This window comes from Microcaecilia unicolor, chromosome 8 (genome assembly GCF_901765095.1).
Source record: "Microcaecilia unicolor chromosome 8, aMicUni1.1, whole genome shotgun sequence".
In the NCBI taxonomy this organism is placed as follows: domain Eukaryota; kingdom Metazoa; phylum Chordata; class Amphibia; order Gymnophiona; family Siphonopidae; genus Microcaecilia; species Microcaecilia unicolor.
In genome coordinates this window covers 63,844,534-63,862,663 of record NC_044038.1, presented here as the reverse complement: position 1 = coordinate 63,862,663, position 18,130 = coordinate 63,844,534, and the positions used below count along the sequence as shown (strand labels likewise).

The following is an 18,130-nucleotide window of genomic DNA, read 5'->3' as shown; positions in this document are numbered from 1 at the left end:
AGACAGCAAGTGAAAGCAGATATCTGCAGTCACACAACATTCATCCGAGTATAGCTAGGTAAACCTTAAGACACAAGGAGGTAAAGTGACACAGCCAGTCAATGGCAGAATCGGGATTGGAACAAAAGTACAAACTTGTCCCAAGCCCTCGGTGTGACCTTGGGCAAACAAAACCGAGATTAGAACTAAGGTACAGCTAAAATGTGGACTAGGGCTAGAACCCAGGAGTCTATTTCTTTAAAAGTTCTCTGTAGACACGGATTGAAATGCAAGACAACCTAACTTCTAAATACTTTACAGAGAAATCTGTGCATACACATCCGCATATAGGAGAGTGAGCAAAAGTGGGAGAAAAGACTTACAGTATTTTGTTTCAGAGGAAAACCGGATTTGTACTGAAAGCTGATAGAAGTGGCTCCAAAGTTAGTAAAATTACAAAACTGGACTCCCTCAACCAAGGACCCGATGGCTGAGGATCGACGAAGCGGCTCCGTGCTCAGGCAGAAGCAGCCAACAAGCCAGAGAGTGCAGGGACTAAGCGGGACAGCGAGAGGAGCTTTGCCGGTCCTCAGCACTAGGCAGCGCCTGTCACTACTTTGCTCGCTTCTCGGCTCGGTGACTTAAACAGCAACCCGGCTCGCCCAAGCCTTTAAGGTGAGGGGGCGGGCCCGAGGCCCTTCCACTCAGCTTTCTGACGTGTGATTGGAGCTTGTGCTCTTGGGCTTTAAACCAGGAGAGGTGTGAGGGAAGGAGAGGAAAACTGGAGTGCGATGACATTAACCCTTTCCTGGCACAGTAAGGCGCTAGAAAAGTACAGACTTTTTTTGGTATCAATATCTCTTCATAAAGAGGGTTAATAAATCCCAATAAATAAAATAAAAACATTTACAACTCAGTATAAAACAAAAGATACATTTGATATACCAGATGTCTGTGGAACAATCATGTTCACATTTATTATATACAGGTAGGTAGTTTGCTCACAATCCAAGTTTTTGTACCTTGGATAATGGAAGGTTAAGTGACTTGTCCAGGGTCACAAGGAGCAGGTTCTCAGCCCACTGCACTAACCATTAGGCTATTTCTCAAGCACAAAACAATCTCAACTGCACATTATTCTTAACTCCTACATTGAATAATACCAATACAACTACAGCCAGCAACCTGTTGGTTCCTCAGGAAGCATGCAACCTCCTCCTTGCACCCCCTCCCCACTGATCCTCTCCCTACTTCCTCCCTAAATCTCTTTACAGTCTTTGCCTTCCTCCCTTCCTATCCACACCCGCCCCTAGCTTTTTATGCAGTGTTCTGATCTAGGCAGTTGTATCAAGATGTTTCTGCACATAGAAACATAAAAGATCATAGCACAAAGAGAAAATTCAGTTCACCCTCTTCTGCCCATTTGTACCTGCCTGCTGGGTTGTTTAATCTAAATTTTACTTGATCTGTGGTCTTATAGATAGTGATGTTAAACACGCCAGGGGGGTATGTTACTGTATATATTATACTTATCTCCAACAATATAGGCAAAACACTTTGGAAACATCTACAATCAGATCTCAACAATTATAATTTTCCATAATTGTTAAACTTCACCTCAGACCTCAGCGGTGCCGCTCGTCGATATCGTTGGATTTCTTGATTGACAAGGGGGCATAAGACTTAGCAATCAAGAAATCCAACAATATTAACAAGTAGCACTGCTGAGGTCTGAGGTGAAATTTAACAATTATAGAAATATTATATTATACTTGTGTAGAGACTCATTTTCAAAGCACATAGACTTACAAAGTTACATAGGTTACTGTGTAACTTTGTATTTCAGTCTATGTGCTTTGAAAATGAGCACCTGAATAAACCAGAGTGTTAAAATAAAGTAACAGATGTCAGATTAAGGCTGAAATTGCCTGCCCTTTGTGATCTCGGGCGATTCACTTAGGGCCCCTTTTGCCAAGCTGTGGCAAAAGGGGGCTTTCACTGGTGTCAGCATGTGTTTTTGACATACGCCAAGGCTCCCTTTTACTGCAGTGGGTAAAAGGTAGGTCTTCCTTTTTTTAAAGAAATGTCCATGTGGCAAGTGAAGCACTTAACCGCACAGTCATTTCGGGAGGGAGCCTTTATCGCCACCCATTGAAGTGGTGGTAAGGGCTCCCACGCTAACCCAGTAGTAACCAGGCAGCGCGCAGCACTGCCCGATTACCGACAGGTACACACCAGCACACCCCCATGTGCTGGGGGTGGGAAGTACCGCCGGGCTGCTGTGGTAGCCCAGTGGTACTTCCCTTCCGTTTTAACGAGTGGTAAGCCCGCGTTGGACTTACCACCACTTTGTAAAAGGGGCCCTTAACCCTCCACTGTCTCAGGTACAAAATTAGATTAAAAACTACCTAGTGCAGTGATTCCCAAACCTGATCCTGGAGACACCCCAACCAGTCAGGTTTTCAGAATATCCACAATTAATATTAATGAGAGAGATTTGTATTTATTTATTTAGATTTTGCTCACATCTTTTTCAGTAGTAGCTCAAGGTGAGTTACATTCAGGTACTCTGGATATTTCTCTGTGCCAGGAGGGCTCAAAATCTAAGTTTGCACCTGAGGCAACGGAGGGTTAAGTGACTTGCCCAAGATCACAAGGAGCAGCAGTGGGATTTGAACCGGACACCTCTGGATTGCAAGACTGGTGCTCTAACCACTAGGCCACTCCCTCCTTGTATGCACTGCCTCCACTGTATGCAAATCTCTCTCATGAATATTCATTATGGATACCCTGAAAACCTGACTGACTGGGGTGCCTCCAGGACCAGGTTTGGGAACCACTGACCTAGTGTATCTGAGCGTACTTCACCTTGAACTACTACTGAAACAAGTGTGAGTGAAATTCAAATACAAGAAATAAATACATTTGCATTGTAATTGTCACTATTCAGGTTACTCCTGCAATACCTTCATTTAGCTGACTTTGTATATACTATATAGGCACAGGGACAAAAAAAGTTTATTTAGTTGTGATATATAGTGGCTTTTTACCCACTGTGTATCACAATTAATAAGCTGATGTGTCCTGGGGTTTCCAAACTGGTTCTCAGTGTCCAAGATCATAAGTATCTTGCTAAAATAATACGTGATGTGATATGGTATTTATAGTCCAACAACTCTCAGCTCACTGATGACTTACCCTAAGTCACCTTCAGAGTAATAGCTTGCTCCAGGCTGAACCTCCTCCTACACTTAGAACGTATTAATGCTATATATTCCTTCAGTGTGAAAAACTCATTAAATAATGATATGTGTATGTGTCAGATGGCAGCTTTGGGTGACCTTCCCTGGCTGCTTTCTGCTTTGCTCCAGACCAATCAGGGTGGCCCCACTTTGAATCACTCCCCATTTGGCCTATATTTGTGTCATCCTGAATGCTGTGGTACTAGTACAGCAAGAACAAACATGGTGATGCACTTCTTTAGGAACTGTTCTCTATGTCTGTGTTCTTCCATTTGTTTTGTTTCCACTGAGTTTTCTAATAGAAAATGTGACATTGATATATGCCTTCACTTGCAGCACACAGCCAAAAGCAACGATTATGCTTGTCATGGTTCTAGATCTCTGATACCATCCACACTGTGAGATCTTTATTGCTTCCTTTTTTTTTTATTTCTCTCTCTTTATATATATATATATATATTGTAATGTACTTGGTAGTAACTTTATAAAGGTTTTTTTGTCACACAAAGTAAGTTTTACACACGGAAAAGGTGCAGCTGTTTATATATGTGTGTGCACATAACCATTCTTAGGGCATAGTATACATGGAGTTGTGAAGTACCTGATTATTTAATTATTTAGATTTTGCTCACACCTTTTTCAGTAGTAGTCCCTGGAGGACTCACAATCTAATTTTGTACCTGAGGCAGTGGAAGGTTGTGACTTGCCCAAGATCACAAGGAGCAGCAGTGGGATTTGAACCGGCTGTCTCTGGATGTCAAGACTGGTGCTCTAACCACTAGTCTACTCCTCCACTCCAGGCTGCATCTTGAAAAACATGGCTACATGCATTCCCTCAGATTCTATATATAGCACCCATAGTTAGACAGAATTCCGCATGCAGTTTCCAGTTCCATGCATAACTTAATAGGTTAATTGGCTCTTTATTGGTGCTAAGGATCAATCAATTGATCTTAACCAGCGTTAATTGGAGCCAGTTAGTAGTTACACATGGAAATGCCTTACACCCAATTCTATAACCCCCGTGCCTAATTTTCATCATACTTTGCTGCAGAGTGGGTGTGGCTATGAGAGGGAGCACAAGCAGATCAGGGGCATACCTGGAAATTAGCCTCGGGGTTATATAGTACTAATATTACTGCACCTAACTGCTGGGACTTTGGTGCTAGCCTTTGACTGGAGTAAATGCTCACACCTAAAGTTAGGCACAAGAATGTGGACTTAAAATAGTATTCTGTAAAGGGGATGGGACTTGATACATGGCCTTTCTGTGTTTACAGTCAAAGTGGTTTACATATTATATACAGGTACTTATTTTTTGTACCTGGGGCAATGGAGGGTTAAGTGACTTACCAAGTAGTTCCGCTGTTATAGAATTTGTGCTTAACATGCATCATCCTGCTGCCTAATTTTGGACAACCTTTATTGAGGCTGAACTTGCGGGGAATATGTTGGATAATCGCTTAGGCGTATAATACCAGTTATATAGAATCTTATGTCCATTTTCCATCAAATTACTAGAAATCGAAACTTTGAGCAAAGATTTGAATATACGTTCCCACTGCTCATAACCAAAGGAAGCACCCAGTGCAAGTTTCCATTTTGACAGGTAGTATGTAATTGGTTTTGATAAGCTAAAAGGGCTCTATATATTCTGGAAATACATCCGTTATTTGCATGAACTCTCTATACTTGACTGCTTAATTTACTCTGTCACTTATCAACTTTAATGCAATACCACTTTGTATTTCTCATTACAGAAATGGCAATCGCCATTACAGCATAATGTAAGCCACATTGAACCTGCAAATAGGTGGGAAAATGTGGGATACAAATGCAACAAATAAATAAATAAATAAATTGAATTCTCCCATAGAGTGCCCACATGTTTACACCAACTTCAGAGCAGGTGGAAATGAGTGTCTTAGGATTTCTGCACTATTGGGGTTGATTTGGGGAGTCTTCCAAAAGCACATATGTGCCTATATTGCCTTTATAAAATAAGCAAAAATATAATCCCAATGCAAACACCAGAACAGTATATAAATATATATGAGAGGACTCTCATAAGGATTTTTAGGCCATCAATGCAGCCTGTTTAGGCTTAGGCTTCTTATTGAGTATAATCACCAAACCTCTCCTTGTGCTTATAAGTGCATACATTAAAACAACATTAAAGCAGTCCAAATTTTAAAAATACAAGTCCACTTGATTCAAATCCACAGCTTTGTAAGGAATACTGTAATAAAAGTGCACTCATCTTAACACAGTCCCCAAACCTGACTCACCAAGTTTTGCATCGATGCGTCAAAGGTGAGGAAATTGTTGCTTCACTTACTTAACACCAGGGGCGTATCTGAGGTTCGGCGGTAGGGGGGGCAGGGGCTAGAGTGAGGGGGCACATTATAGCCCCCCCCTACCGCCGTCAAACCCCCCCTACCGCCGTTAACACTCCCTCCCTCCCCCGCCTACTGCCGTCACCTACCCCGAGGTCCGCTTCCTCCGGCTTTTTAAAATATTGCTTCAGCTGGCGGGGGACCCCAACCCCCCGCCAGCCCAGCCGCGATCTTGTAACGTCAACGTGCTGCGACGTCAGACTCCATCCAACTGGAACTAAAGATGCATGCAGCTTTCACAGCGCGCTGCACGACGAGGATGAAAAAGTTAAAGATCGCGGCTGGGCTGGCGGGGGGGTTGGGGTCCCCCGCCAGCTGAAGCAATATTTTAAAAAGCCGGAGGAAGCGGACCTCGGGGTAGGTGATGGCGGTAGGCGAGGGAGGGAGGGAAGGTTAACGGCGGTAGGGGGGTCCGGGGCAAAATCTGTGGGGGCCCAGGCCCCTGTGGCCCCACGCAGATACGCCCCTGCTTAACACATAGCTGTAAGGGATTATATTTTTGTTTGTTTGTTGAAACATAATCCTGTTTGAGATATTAGTGGGTTTGTTTGTTTTTTAATATAAAATAGGCACCTCGGAATTCTCACATAAGCACCTTATTATGAAATTACTTCTTTTGTGGCCTCTCTCTTTTGGCAAGTTACCATACATCAATATGAATTCATATCCCGTGAGACTCCAGAGGTCGGGTCGTAGCTGTCATTCCTCACATGGGAGCGAGCTGTGTGGTTACATGGGCAGATGGAGCTGGACTGGTTTCACTGGTGGAAGTATCTGATTTAGGGGTAAGGAGGTAAAGGAATGGCATTGACTGGGATCAGGTGGCAGCAAGGTGGGGAGAATAGTGAAATTCCTTTGGTGAATTCCACTGGGTGATAGCTAATGTGTGTAGGTATAGTTTATTAAACACCCTAGCTGCCTGGGCAAAACAGAGCGGTATACAAAACTAAAAATATATAGAAAAGGAAAGGAACTACAAATAATGATAGGACAGAAAAGTAAGCACCCCGAAAAAGGAGATAGGTACAGACACACAAAATAAAGCATCCTATATAATAATTCTCACCTCCAACAGGATGTGCTTGGGACCGTGCCTGCCGGAAGTGGTCTGCTAGGCAGGCATGCACTGACCTCAGTGACATCAGTGACAGACAATTTGGCAAAGCAAAACAATCTGAGTGCTGGCCATTAGGACACAGGGTTGATAGGAGAGTTTTAAAAGACTGAAGGAACCGAAAGTGTTAAATGGGGGGAGGGGGAGTTCTGAACAACTGAAAGACATGAACATTTGGGAAAGGAAAACAATCTCAATGCTGGCCATTAGCTTAGACAGATGTGAGATGTGTGGCAAAAATATTGGAGTAAAAGATATGCACTTTTAATTATAAGCATTCTGTTACAGTTTCTTATATATGAATATAAGTAAAAATCAGAAACTCCAATTTTAACTCAAAATTTAAATATACAAACAATGAATAGATTAAAACATTTTTTAGTTATATAAAGGCCCTCTGGCGGAGGTGATGACAAATGGATTGACATCTAGACGATTTGAGGTAGCTAGAGGCACTAGACAGGGGTGCCCTTTATCTCCACTTCTGTTCGTATTGGTGATAGACCCTCTAATTCGGGATATTTTGAAATCACCAGAGATACAAGGGGTACATATAGGACACGAACATTTTAAGATATCTGCGTTTGCGGATGACTTACTGGTCATCCTAACACAACCTGAACTATCCTTACCAGTGATCTTAGAGACTTTACAAGAATTTGGGGACTTTTCAGGGTTTGGTCTTAATCTGGACAAATCTGAGATTCAATTGATAAATATGACAGAAACAGAGTGGTCTAGATTAGCATGTCCACTAAAACGTGCAAATAACTCGTTTGAATACTTAGGGATACAATTGCCGGGGGAGCCTTCTGGATTATACCAGAGGAATATAGCTAAATTGTTTGAGTATACAAAGCGTTTATTAGATAGATGGACTAAATTACCGCTATCCCTACTAGGCCGCATATCTTTATTTAATATGATACTCTTCCCGAAGTGGCTGTATTGCTTTCAGGTTTTACCACTCTTTCTTTTAAAAAAAGATTGGAGGAAATTGATGAGCATGCTCTCAAAGTTCTTTTGGAATCATAAACGACCACAAATAAATTGGCAAAATATGTTAGACTCTTGGGAAAAAGGAGGAGTGGGGGTATTGAATTTATTACGCTACAACAGAGCATGTTTGATGAGACATGTGGGGGATTGGCTCAGGGAGACGTCTTACCACACACCGCGGGCAATGGAGGAGAGGTGGGTTAGCCCTCTGCAATTGCAGTATGTGCTGCAGGCCAAACAGTCCTCACTACCAAAACACATAAAGAACAGTCTGTTGGTTAGACCACTTAGATTGATATGGAGAGAATTGAGCCGCCAATGGGCGTTTGATGCACATCAAAGTGGATTACTACCTATAGTGGGGAATGGAGACTTCCTTCCAGGAATGGATAATTTTAGATTTAAAATTTGGAAGAAAAAAGGGCTTAAAATTATACAAGACCTGGTAGACTCTGCAGGTAGGATGAGAGGAGTGGAGTCATTGGGGATAGGTGAAGTCTCATGGACGGATGTCTTTGCACATCAACAGATATCTCACTATATAATAGGGATTCCCACGCAATTTCTCATAGCAGATGTGCCCAATAAAATAGAACAATTGTATGAGATGCCTACTGAGGAGGCGGTCTCAATATCACTCCTTCACAAAAGACTGATACAACACAAAAAACATCAAACTATGAGCCAGCTTATACTGAAATGGTCAGCAGATTTTGGAAGGGAGGTGACATTGCATATGCTGTTGAGTTGTTTACGACAAATCCCTAAACGAATAAACAGTGCAGAATTAAGAGAATGTCAAGGAAGGGTGATTTTCAGGGCTTATACATCTAAATCACGGCTCTTCAAAATGGGAGGAGTAGGAGAATCAACTTGTGGGAGATGTGGAAATGTGTCCTGTACATATTACCATGCTCTGTGGGAGTGCCCGGAAGTCCAGCAGTTCTGGACTAAAATATTTAATTTTTTAGGGTATTTGGAACACAAAAGAATTTCGCTGAAACCGGAACAAGCCCTATTAGGGATGGATGAAGGGTCTGGGGCTGGTGCTGTCCACCATAATTTGTTGGTCTACAAGGCCTGCTTAGTGGGGAAAAAATGCATACTGGTCAACTGGGTTACGCAGGAGCCTCTGACATACTGGCAATGGCGTAATAGATTTCATGCTTTACTGTTGATGGAAGTTCGGGCTGTCGCCTTGCGATTTAAAAGACAAAAAGAATTATATCTTATTTGGAGAAACTATATACAGGTCCTTGCACCCCACGCACGTAGTAACATTATTAACAGATTGGGGGACCCTCGCATTCCTACCTGACAAATCCTGTAACATAACAAATAAAAAGGTGGTCCAACATCCCTAGGACTCAGGAACTGATGCTTCAAAAGGGGGGGGGGAGGGGGGGAGGGAATTTGTAGGGAGGGGGGAGGGAAGATCTTCATTAATTCGACTGGGATAATAAACGAAGAGGGGAGGAGGGCATACTATCCATGATGAGATTCGACATCTAATGTTCTGTAAAGTGTTAAAGACGAGATAGAATGTTATAATGTGATGGGTGTTAAGGATGTTGTTTTTGATAATTTTATTATTAGATTACATACAAAAGTTTGAAAAAAGTGATGATGATGTTGGTCTAAATCAAACAAAAAAACTTGTTCATATTACTGACAATGTTGGATTTATATGTTGGAAATGTCATCAATAAAAATTGTTTCTACTAAAAACATTTTTTATAATATGTGCTCAGTTTTAGGTGTATACACTTAAACTCAGGAACTGAGATGTTATAGCACCTGTGTTGTTTTGAATGAAAAAGTTTTGCACTATATATAAAAAAAGTTATACACTAACCAGGAATCTGTATGAAGCGACTTGTACACACCATTGACTGCATGAAACCCACTGATTAAGCTAAGTAACAGTGCTATATAATCTGTATTAACAAAAAAATTCTTTTTTGTTTACTTTGAAGATTTGATTGAGTTATAACTTATCAGGAGGAGGCAGGGTGTGCTATGATGTATGGAAAGGTGCTATAACATCTCAGTTCCTGAGTTTAAGTGTATACACCTAAAACTGAGCACATATTATAAAAAATGTTTTAATCTATTCATTGTTTGTATATTTAAATTTTGAGTTAAAATTGGAGTTTCTGATTTTTACTTATAACAGTCTGATGGCCATGTTCTGTAAAGTTTGAAGCTTCTTAGAGCAGAACGAGGTAAGCCTGAATACATGATATTACAGTAGTCAAGACGGGAAGTAAAGAAAGAGAGAAAAAGTGCATGGAAATTATTGTGGTGAAAAAGATGGCAGATAATCTGCAACTGTCAAAACTTGAAAAATCAAAGCTTAGACAGATGTGAGATGTGTGGCAAAAATATTGGAGTAAAAGATATGCACTTTTAATTATAAGCATTCTGTTACAGTTTATTAACATTTGATCAAACTGCCTTTTTAACAGTGTAAATCAAGGCAATGTACAATAAAATCAATGTTCAGAAAAGAACTCCATTAAAACGATAGGAAAGGTAAAAAAAAAACAACACACATCCAAACTGAATCATCAATCAGTGCAACAGTGTTGACTATAGGTTCTCTCCAGAAAATTCTCCTGCTGTACTATGAAAAAGTTTAACTATATTAAGGTAGTGCCAGCTCTGATCTATGATGAGCAACACCAGGTTTTGCTTTGATCTATAATGACAGGGTTTACTAAGGTCAGGGAGTTATCAAAATCTTAAAAAGCTTTTTTCTGTTAAGGAGAGAGGGAGGAACCAAGATGGTGGCTGCAGCATAGTGGTAGTTTGTTCTCCTGCTTACTTGAAGTTGAAGAAGGGCAAAGTGAGGGTTTTTTTTCCCCTCAGAACCCTCAATGATACTTTCTACTCCAGTTTCTGGACCTATGGACTCTTGTTATAGAGGACCGCAGCTGTCAACTACCAGAGAATTACTGGCTGCACCGGGTGGATCAGTTGGGCTTCAATTTGAACATCTCTTTGACCCCGGATATGACGTCCCTGCCGCAACCCCTGCTGGAAAGCCCAGAAGATCTGTCAACAGGAGTTCAGCATGAGTCGCTTGGAACTCCCGAAGGTGGGGGAAAGTGCCTGGAGTGATTCCGGGGGTTTCAGCTGAACCTCCAACTTTGTGACTAGAGATTTTCAGTTCACCAGGAATAACTGCTGAGTCAGCGCAGAGTCCTGTGTCTGCTACGGGAGGGGGGAGGAGGGAATCTATCAACTGAACTTTAATGCCACAGTTCCAGCTTCATAGATCTTCTGAGTTTGCTTGAGAAGCCATATGGACAGCAGTTTTTGACCTTCGTAAGGCGCTTTCTGTTCATAAAGCTACCATGAATTTACAAATGCAAACCAACACAAATAATATTGACGTTGTAAAAAAATTAGTATCTGGACATATGGATCAGATAAAAAATGTTCAGACGTTATCTTCCATGTTGGTTACAGAGAATGCCCTTTAAGTTTGTCATACTGGGACGGACCAAAGGTCCGTCAAGCCCAGCATCTTGTTTCTAACAGTGGCCAATCCAGGTCACAAATACCTGGCAAGATCCCCAAAAACGTACATTTTATGCTGCTTATCCCAGTCAAAAAGTGGAGAATTTGGAAAACAAAGCAAGATTTTCTAAAAGTTACCTCTTGTTTCAGCAAAAGAAATGTTTCTAAGATATTTGAAGGAAATTTTACAAGTGCCACAAAGAAACGTTGCCTCCACTTAGATCTGTTTATTATCTGCCTGATTTGAAAAAGAAAACTATACAGGTTCAGGCTGCTGCATCTCCTCTTCCTTTGGGAGAGGTGGATATTTTGTGATATCTTGGAGGGCTCTGAACTGGATACTTTGTGGTTTGTTTGTCTTTGATTGTGACTGGCTTCTACAGATCTTCTTCAAAACACAAGATGTCCCTTTTAAAGTTCAAATGGGCTGCAAGTTACCATATTTCCTGATTTGAATATTTCCTGATTTGGCAAAAGAGACTCAAAAAAGAAGAAAGGCTTTCCTGGCCTGCAGTTCTCCAGTTAGGGGGCCTTTTTCCCCCTTTAAGTGTGTGATTAAGTGGAAATCAGTCAAATATATTTTCTTTGAACCCGTCCAGCTCTCTGGATTCCTAAGTGGCAATACTGTGGACACTAGTTTTTCATTTACAGATCCAGTAACGACTCTAGATAACAATTAATGTGTAGCTATGCTGTTGGCAACTATAATTTGATTTTGGGTATGAGTTTATTTTTCCTCCACTATGTCGTGGACTATGTTAATTTTGGAGAATTTTCCTTTAATTTTGTATATTTTTCTTTTCAAGTGAATTATTACTTAGAATGTATTGTTAAAGTTTAAATAAAATTTAAATGTAAAAAAAAAAAAATCTTTTTCTGCCTTAGTTATACCAAAACAAAAACAAACAAAAAAATTAAACCTGTCTACTGTTTGTTTGGTTAGGTTGTCATACCTTCTTATCGGTCCTACCAAAATAATTTGTCAGACATAGTACTGTGCATACAATAAGCTTAAGCTTTTGAGGACTACATAATAGCCTTCTCTGCAACATAAATATAATAATTTTAAATATCTTTCTCCTGTATTCTAAAATGTATGGGCAGACTAGATGGTCCTGAGGGTTTTTATCTGCAAACAAAACATTCTACTGGGTTAAGCCCCTCTGCCCTAAATTACACAAAGCAGCTGTGCAGGTCTTTATCTGCTGACATTTACTATGTTGCTATGATTAAAATTCCCCTCTCATTATTCTGTCAGATTACACCCAGTTCTTACAGGCAGACAGTATCAGGAGGAGAGGTGGGGGTGAACACATGGACGATTATGCCCAGGGCTGGTGCAAGAGCACTGGGCCCCCTAAGCAGCCATAGCCTGAACTTGTCAACAAAGACTTTGATAATTGATTTCAACAATCATGATAGTCCTCACCACAATCCTATATAGATGCTTAATTGGACATCACAAATATAAAAACTTTGTTTTGTGTGTGCATATGAGTTTGTGGATGTTGGGAATCTCAGCATCTATCGCTTTGCTTTGATTGCAGCTGCTCTTTGCCATCCTCCAGAAGCTGCAGTCATAGATTACTGCCTACTCTTGCCTAGTTGTTAAGCCGGCCCTGTTGATGTCTTTATCTGATGTGTTATTGTTGCTAACCTCTACAGCTGAGGCCCCCCATGCTCAAAACTTCAGTGCTGTTCCAAATAGGGCTGTAAAAATACCACCGGAACAGCACAGAAGAACAATGTCCTAATGCTCAACACTGATGAGATGCAAGTATAGGCACGCTCATAGCCTTGAGCATTAGGGAGTTGAGGATTGTGCTAAGCTCGGCTCCTGTGCGCATGCACCTGGTAAAACCCAAACATTGTGACATAGTAAATGACGGCAGATAAGGACCTGTATGGTCCATCCAGTCTGCCCAACAAGATAAACTCATTTTACATGGTATTTGATACTTTATATGTGTACCCGAGTTTGATTTGTCCTTGCCGTTCTCAGGGCACAGACCGTAGAAGTCTGCCCAGTACTGTTCTTGTACTAAGTTCTGAAGCTAACATCGAAGCCCCTTAAAATTTACACTCCAGCCCATCCCTATCTATTCAGTCACAATCAGGGCGCAGACCCTAGAAGTCTGCCCAGCTCCCATTTTGTTTCCCAATTACCGGCGTCACCACCCCTTCAACCTCAATTCATGTCTTCTAGTTCTACTGCCTTTCTGTCTCCGGAAAAGGTTCGTTTGCAGATTAATATCCTTCAAATATTTGAGCATCTATATCATGTCACCCCTGTTTCTCCTTTCCACCAAGGTATACATGTACAGGTCAGCAAGTCTCTCCTCGTATGGTTTGCAACGCAAATCCCATACCATTTTTGTAGCTTTTCTTTGCACCGCTTCCAGTCTTTTTACATCTTTAGCAAGATACAGCCTCCAAAACTGAACACAATACTGTAGTACTATGACTGCCATGGAAGGAAGATGCACAGAGTATAACTCCCTTCCTTTGACAGGTTTTCTGCTTTAAGGGCCAGGTGTGCGGATGTTATAATGCCGTTGTATCGCTCCATGGTGCGACCGCACCTGGAGTATTGTGTTCAGTACTGGTCTCCGTATCTCAAAAAAGATATAGTAGAATTGGAAAAGGTACAGCGAAGGGCGACGAAAATGATAGTGGGGATGGGACGACTTTCCTACGAAGAGAGGCTGAGAAGGCTAGGGCTTTTCAGCTTGGAGAAGAGACGGCTGAGGGGAGATATGATAGAAGTGTATAAAATAATGAGTGGAATGGATCGGGTGGATGTGAAGCGACTGTTCACGCTATCCAAAAATACTAGGACTAGAGGGCATGAGTTGAAGCTACAGTGTGGTAAATTTAAAACGAATCGGAGAAAATTTTTCTTCACCCAACGTGTAATTAGACTCTGGAATTCGTTGCCGGAGAACGTGGTACGGGCGGTTAGCTTGACGGAGTTTAAAAAGGGGTTAGATAGATTCCTAAAGGACAAGTCCATAGACCGCTATTAAATGGACTTGGAAAAATTCCGCATTTTTAGGTATAACTTGTCTGGAATGTTTTTACATTTGGGGAGCGTGCCAGGTGCCCTTGACCTGGATTGGCCACTGTCGGTGACAGGATGCTGGGCTAGATGGACCTTTGGTCTTTCCCAGTATGGCACTACTTATGTACTTATGTACTTTTACTAAGCCGTGTAGGTATCCACGCGCCCAACGTATGCCAAACTGAAGTACACATTGGTGTCTGTTTTTTGTGGCCTAAATATAAGTGTTTAAACTTTTTTTTTTTTTGCTTCGACCAGTGGCGTTCCAAGGGGGGCGGACACCCGGGGCGGCGCCCCACCCCCCAGGTGCAGCGCCCCCCCTCCGATGCAGCGCCCCCCCCCCCGCGAAAGAGCCCCCCCCAGGTGCATGCCGCTGGGGGGGGGTGCCGCAGCGCGCGCCTGCTGCGAGTTTACTAACTTTGCTCGTTCGCTGCAGCTCCCTCTGCCCCGGAACAGGAAGTAACCTGATCCGGGGCAGAGGGAGCTGCAGCGAACAAGGGAAGTTAGCGAACTCTCGCAGCAGGCGCACACCGCGGTACCCCCCAGCGGCATGCACCCGGGGCGGACCGCCACCCCCTTGGTACGCCACTGGCTTGGACGCTTATATTTAGATGCAGGAAACAGACACCAATGTGTGCTTTCACTTGGGTCTGCTGTTTCTCACGACCAATACTTAAGGACTTGCACAGGCGTCGGGCTACCTTTTGCTTCCAAAAGCCATCTAAACTGGCAGCAGATTTTGCAGAAAGAATCATGAGAGAAGCATGAGAATAATGAGAAATCCTCTCTTCCAACACCCTAAGACCTGCTCCGACCTTTTTTTTTTTTAATTTATAGAAGTCTTTATTGAGCATTGTTAATACAGAACAAAGCATACTCAACTCAACAGAGTGTAAAATGGAACAAGTGTTCTTAATGTAGTATGTAACGGAAGAAAGCACAAAGGGCGCTGTTTTCTGAGCATTGGGGATGAGTACAAAATGACCTAATTAACATGTGCTCAACTACATTAGCATGCTACTTGCATCATTCATCTGCGCGCTTGTTTACTCCCACGCTCTGGGCCTCTGAATATTCTGCGCTGGTAAATGCAGGCGCTGGTATGATGCTAATTGCCTCTAGCGCCCGTGTTTACTGTTGAGCATCAGGGCCTGAGTGTTGCATATTCTCAGTTGAGTGTCTAGGGAAGTTTATCAAATTTAACAGGTACTTACAGACATTGTGAAAACCTACTAATGATATAAGTACACCAAATTTTCATTTCTTCTTAGTATACACAATCTCAGTACAGACATTCTGACACAGAAATAACAATCTTAACCTGTAATGTAATAACTTAATTTACAGTACTAACCATCTTACCAGTTTAACTTCAGGTCAGTGTGTACTTAGTTTGGTCCTGGCTTTCTAAAATCTTGCAAAAGCAGCAGTATAAAGACCAAAGTGCATTAGAATGGCACAGGGTGTAGACCTGAGAGCAGTGGCGTACCGAGGGTGGAGCGGTGGGGGCGGTCCACCCCAGGTGCACGCTGCAGGAGGGGTGCTGGGAGCAGCCATGCGGCTGTCGGCTCCGCTGGTTCCCTGCTGTGTCTGCTGTTACTTCCTGTTCCAGGGCAGAGGGAGCAGGGAACCAGTAGAGCAGACAGCTGCTCCCAGCACCCAAGCAGGTAAGAAGAATGCACCTGGGGGAGGGGGGCTTGGAGGTGATGCGCCCGGACGGACGGACAGTGGTGTGCGGGGGGGGGGGGGGGGGGGGGACAATACTGCACCGGGGGGGGGGGGGGGTGCGCAGCGGTGAGCCACTCCGTGTGGCAGCCGACTAAGGGAACGCCACTGCCTGAGAGTGCCTGAGCCAGCCTGTCTACTTTCGGTGAGGCTCACCCAGCAGCAGCAGTAGTGTACCACTGCCTGCATAACTCCACTCTGTTTTAGCAGGCCCTGGTGTTTGGAGACAGTAATGATTGGCCTTAGAGGAGACTACACCCATCCCCTCTGACAAAGGAACCAAGGCAATTAACTTGAAGAATGGGAATAAAATTTATTTTTTATTTTTGTTACATTTGTACACCGCGCTTTCCCACTCATGGCAGGCTCAATGCGGCTTACATGGGGCAATGGAGGGTTAAGTGACTTGCCCAGAGTCACAAGGCGCTGCCTGTGCCTGAAGTGGGAATCGAACTCAGTTCCTCAGGACCAAAGTCCACCACCCTAACCACTAGGCCACTCCTCCACTACTGTAGGGAAAGAAAACAATAGTGGAAAGGATCATGACATATTAAAGACAGATTTTTTATAGAAGAGAGGCTTGCATGAAGTCCAAAGAGCATTTTGAATACAAAATTTTCTTGGAGACTGAGGGCCTGATGCACAAAGATTACTGGGCCAGCAGTGTGCTTTTTAGACCAGTTCCAGATGGTTTAGCAAGCACATTATTCAGCTGGAGATGCACAGAGGAGCTCTGTGGTTTTTTTTTACTGTGTGGGGCAGCAGCAGACAATGGGAATCCTATGCTAATCTATTTAAATGAGCTGTTAAGCATTCAAAAGTGCATTCCGAATGATGTACAGCTGTTTTCCCTACCTTTACCATGGAAATTTTAGCAGAAGGTCTGGAGCTGTCAGTCCTCTATAGTTCAGGTACTCTACAGTTCAGCCACTCCAGGATCCTCTGCGGCTCCTGACCACTTCACCTTTCTCCCTCAATCATGGCTCCATCTCCTCCTCTGGAGGGCTGGGGGTCAGTTTTGTGTATACTTGGTGGGGGGAGACCAGGGAGAGATGAGACACACTGGAACCAGGAGATCGGAGTGCAGTGACCACAGCAGTGAAGTGTGGGAATGGGAGTCGGTGCCACTGCTTCCTTCGTGCCCTCTCTCCCGCTGACAGAAGCAGCTCTCTCCGTGTAGGAGCTGCTGTGCAATGGAATGATGAGTGCGAGGGAGAGGAGAGAAGGGGCAGTAGCAGGATCTGCCCCCCAGGGGACTATTAATCCCCTGGTAGTGATTGCAGGGTACTGGATCGCCGAAGAGAGCACAGACAACGCTGCTACACATCACGGCTTTCATACACACAGCTTGTATGTGTGTATGAAAGCCATGGATAGCACACATTCTGAGCATACGCAGAGTAGCCAGGCTTAGCGATTGGCTGTTCTGTGCATGTGCATCTTAGCCACTGGCCAAGCTGCTCGCGTTTTTTGTGAGCAGCTCATATGCATGTGATTTTTTTTTTCTTGCATCGCCTGCTCTTTCCACCTCTGTAATTTTTACCAAGGTGGAGATAGCGATTGATGCTTTACGGGGACTTTTGTGCATTGGGCCTTGAGAGGACTCTTGGCCCATAGGCTGATGGGACATCTCTTCTAAAGAGCACCCTCACTGCTCTTTTTCAGCAATAAGGACAGCCACAATACATTCGTAGCAGTTTTCTTCCCTCTCTCCCTTGGCGGTGCACCACGTCCAGTCAGCTTTGACGTTCCCTGATACCCAGGGAATCCAAAATGTGATTCCCTGCCTCACAGTACATAGCACTGTAGCCTCAGATAACGACTGTTCTCAGCAACCTTTAGATATCTAGAAGTCCCTGTTCTCTGTATGCCCATTGCCCTATGCCCCTCCAACAAAATTGAGTGGTCCACTGCTCAAAAGCACAAGTAAAATTCAAAAAGACAAGAACTTTTTAAAAAGGTAGCTGTGGTAATCTGATGTAGCTGTGTCAATCTGATGTAACAATATTTGACACAGGCAGATGGCACCTTGTAGACTAACCAATTTATTCTACCACAAGCTTTTGAGAACCAGAGGCAACAAGGTGAC

General features: G+C 43.1%; 2 protein-coding genes across 4 annotated transcripts in view; one reads left to right on the top strand and one right to left on the bottom strand.

Moving 5' to 3' along the window:
- The window catches only part of VASN (vasorin), a 70,907-nt gene extending 70,303 nt beyond the window's left edge, over positions 1 to 604 (bottom strand). The window contains exon 1 of the mRNA XM_030212555.1: positions 363 to 604. The gene's annotated coding sequence lies outside the window, so the exon portion shown is untranslated. The remainder of the gene's footprint in view (positions 1 to 362) is intronic.
- Positions 1 to 18,130, top strand: part of LOC115476269 (mitochondrial import inner membrane translocase subunit TIM16-like) — a 619,296-nt gene that overhangs the window by 431,255 nt on the left and 169,911 nt on the right. The gene's annotated exons all lie outside the window — the stretch shown is intronic.